Here is a 4,452-nt window from a genome sequence, read left to right on the forward strand (position 1 = left end):
CTCCTGAGGTCCCTTCCAACCCTGATTTTCTATGATTCTTTGATTCTATGATTTGTTGTTTCTTTACAGAGCATGAAGCAGATGCAAGGTTTTCTTTTGGCTGTTTAAAACAAAAGACAGCAGACAATTCATAAGATTGTATGTTGTGTTGTTTGTAAAAGTTGGCTGGACCAGACTACATCATTGTAAGTGTAGGGCAGGTAAGAGGTTCATTGCATAATAAGTATTTCAAAAGAGTCCCATGGCTTCCCCAATGTGATTGCTGCCCTGCCTTCTCATTTCACCCAGCAGAACTACTGGAAAGTAGTACTTCCCCTAAATACACAGCAAGATCTGAAATGCCAACTGGTTGGCATTGTGACATTTCAGAAATAGTATTTTCAGAAGCAACACCTCAGCAGGGAATCAGTATCTTAGGACTCTGTTCTGCTCATCCACTGGCTCGCTCAGTTTACAGAAGCAGGGCCTTTACCCAATCCTTTCCTCACAGTGGTGTAAATTAGAAGTAGCTCCACTGAAATAAATGGAGGCTATTGAAGAAGGAACAAATTCTAGTGAGGCAAAAGGAGTGGGGCCTTCCCAGGCAACAGCTATTCTGCAGTAACAGACTATGTGCCAGAACTTACCCAGTAGTAGGTGGAAGCAAAATAGTGATCATTTACCTCTCAGTGAAGTAGGGCTAAGCTGTTATAGTTTATCATTTTGTTACTAAACGGGAAGTGCAGGAACATGGCCAACACACTTTAACTAATTCTAACTTGTTTGTTCCTCGAGGTACATTCATTTGAAACCAGCATAAATGACATGAGAATCAGGCCATTAACTATATAACTGAGTAGATACCAAAGTGACAGGGAGTTTGGAAATGGGTAAGGTGGGTGTTTGGGCAATTACTTAGTGAGACCAAGAGAATAGCTAATATTTCAATTATATGTCATCTGGTTGTACCTCTGCATACATGGCAATAATGAACATTTAAGTTCTTACCATACCAAAACTGAACAGATGTGTCTCGTGGCTGAGGATAGCCATATTGTTTGCTCTCTGGCTCAGACCCTGGGAAAATCTCCAATAACACAAATATGTCTTATAAGAAACTGTTTTAACATCAGTCCCTTGGCAATTGTCTTTTACAACTTTTAACACAGCCTAATAAACTTTCACTCGTGAAGCCATCAAAGTTCTGTTTACAAGCAGAACAGTTATGTGTCAATAAAAATACTTTATACACTAAGTTTTGGGGTTTTATGATTTTACATTTATTGAGAAACAAATTGCAGAGGAAAGTGGGGCTACAGAATGAAATGCTCCCATACAGTCCTTACACAATACAAAATGTAATTAGGTAGCACATTGTTAAAAGTCAGTACCAAAGTCTAACAATAGTGTCACCAATTTATAAGCATGTAACTGTATAATACATAATTGTCAACTGTTGAGAAAAGATCTTATTTTGATAATGCATAATGAGATTGGGAGTCTGTTTGTTAATGAGTGGTCTGAAAAATACTTATGGCTCCAGGATGCTTGACAACTCTGAATGGAACATTATGTAGCCCAGCCAAAGAACACGGAATTAAAAGGAATGCAAACAAAAAATAAGCCTTTCTAAGAGTGAAGAAATAGGAATATTTACAGTTACACAATATATTAAAATCGCAATTATCCTGCTCAGATATAAAAAAGCTATAAACAACAGATTGATTCACTGTGATTAATTTTTATTAATTTATACTTGATTTGCACATATTGGATTTGAAGCTAGAATTCCAAAGGCTCAAAAAACAGCCCAGCTTCAGGCTGTGTTGTGGAGTAATAGGGCATAAAGAACAATCTTACTTTCTTATGTGTGCTACTGACATTGCCATATCTTGTGCCGCAAGTGAGAGCTGCTACTTGTCTTGCACAGGTAGATAGGAAACAAGGGAGGTGGGACTAGGGATTTAGGGGTCACTGTTTTCAAATTTCTCTCTCACTTCCAGGAGAGCAGGGCCTGAGAGTAAGGGGGGAAGATGATGCAGGGGGAAAAAAGTTGTGGGGGGCAGAAGGCAAAGGGGCTACCTGACCACTCGATTTATTTTCCCGGCTGTAGGAGTGGGAGAGGGAGAAATTCAAGACAAACCTCCAAAATTAGATTCTATACCTGGAAAACTATAACAAATTGATAATTTTTCCATATATAGAATCTAATTATTGGGGCATCACCTTATATTCAGGGCCAGCTTATATTCAAGTCAATAGGCAGTACTATGCTAGAGCCTCAAAGGAGCCCTTGCTGTTGCTTCTATGCTGCATTTCCAGTTCTTCTGCTCTTCAGTCCTCCTCTCTCTAGTTCAGAGCTTTTGTGTTATACTAATAGCTATATTCTATTTTATACTAGGGATTGGTTAGGGATGCCTCAGACTTCTGGGGACTTGTCAGAAATAATTTCACTTGTACCATTTATGCTGTCAAAGGGAAGATGTAAAGCTTGCTATGAGAGCTGGATGTGAACTAGGATGGACAGTGGTCTTTCACGCCATTACAGCTTACTTCCTCTATTTTTTTTCAATTTTATATACTATGTAATGTATTATTAATTTTCTTGTGAGTGATATGACTTTCAAGGCTATCAAGGGACTAATCTATTTTTTACATGGAGTAGAAAAGGATTCTAGGTTTGTACAAATAAAATACTCCCTGAAAGCAATACAACTGAAATGATATCTGCAAACATCACAGCTTTACTTCTCTTCTGAGCAAACATCAGAGTCTCTTTCAAAAGTTAACACTTTAATTAGACAATATGCCAAATGATCATGTGCATTTGCTATTAAGTCAAAGATTTTGTGTCTTTAAGATTACACCTAGCCTGATGCTATTTGAAGAAGGTATTCAGAAAGATGTGTCTAAATCTTTAGTCTAAAGATATTTGTTTAATCGTGTGTGTCCTAATCACTAGAATGAGCTGAAATCCAAAAATTGAGTTGCTGTGGCTATAGTATATTTGCTTAATTCTAGCTGTTTGTTCTTTGCCTGCAAGGAAAATTATGTATGGTTGCAGAGGTTTAAATATGTTTTTTTCAGAGGAACTACAGGTATAATGGTTTCATAGGTCTAAGTGTGGAGATAATTTTGGTTGTTGGATATTAAGCTGCTGTGGAAGTGTGTGCAGTTATTTAATATAAAATCCCGTGAAAGTAAATAAAATCCAGCAAATGTTTATTTGTAGGTTGTTTTTGACCTTCAGAATCATATTAACAGAAGCTTTGATGTACTGGAGTAGATGTTTTTTAATATTTGGAAAAAAAAATACCATGGATACAATGAGTGGTCTTATTGAAGAGTCAAGTGGAGACTAGAAATGTACTGTCATTAAAACATGTGGTGTTGCATGAATAGTGAATATTTTAAAATGATTCACATTTCATGGATATCTAGTTCATGAATTATCCACTGTTTGCTTGGGTTTTGTTAGCTACAAGAACCAATATTACCCTGATCTAGGGGAAAAAATCCTATTAACGTTTTAGGCCTATCATCGTTGCATTATGTACACTCTAAAACCAGTGCTATTGAACTGTTGCAGGTAGTTTATGCATGGAAAGGTGAAGAAAACAGTGAGTACAAACTGTGGTGTAAATCCCTTTCTATGGTTCAGGATCAAACCATGTGGATTTGCTTTTAAAATTCAGTATAAGACAGCAAATTATTAAACTGTTTTTAATAGAAAGAAAGATGCTTACCCAAGGTCAGAGTGGAAGAAAATGAGCATCTACAAAATCTGTCTTTTTTGCTACTGGGCCAGGAGTTTGAATTCAAGGGCTTCAGCACTTAAAGATACGAATTTCGGTCTCTTAAGCCAAGGGAGTAATTCAGGCTGCAAACAGATGTTGCAGTTATCTTGGGATAAACCGTTTTACCCTGAGACAAAGTACAATTATACAGCTGTCCATGTTTGTATTCCTGGGATATATCTGAACAAGCTTTCCTGGATAAGAGGTAGTAACAGTTTATCCCATGATATTGTGAAGTATGTCTGTACAGTTATCCTGGGATTGCATCATTGAATCAATGGTAGAAAAGTGGCAATACATTCAGCTACCCACTAATCCTTGATTAGAAGGGCAATGCGTGTACATGCCAGCCCTGGGATATTTTTGTTCTGGGACAAATATAGGCCCAATTTATCCATGTTCCTAGCAACAGTTACCTGGTAACTGAAGTAGACATTTAACCTTTGACGGGAACTAACCAAAGAGACTGGGGCAAAGAGCCATAATCTCCTACTGTGTGAAATTTACACCCATCAGCGCAGAACAGATAACATCTGCAAAATGGAACTATCTAAATGGTCTTCATTAGACTTCAAAGTTAACTCCTCTGTGAGAAGGACGGGGCACTTTATACCCCCTTTTTTTTTAGAACTGTCAGTTCAAGTCTTGAACTCAATCCAGTACAGCTAAGGGGAGG

This window comes from Gavialis gangeticus, unplaced genomic scaffold (genome assembly GCF_001723915.1).
Source record: "Gavialis gangeticus isolate Ggan-Ray unplaced genomic scaffold, GavGan_comp1, whole genome shotgun sequence".
Taxonomy (NCBI): Eukaryota; Metazoa; Chordata; order Crocodylia; family Gavialidae; genus Gavialis; species Gavialis gangeticus.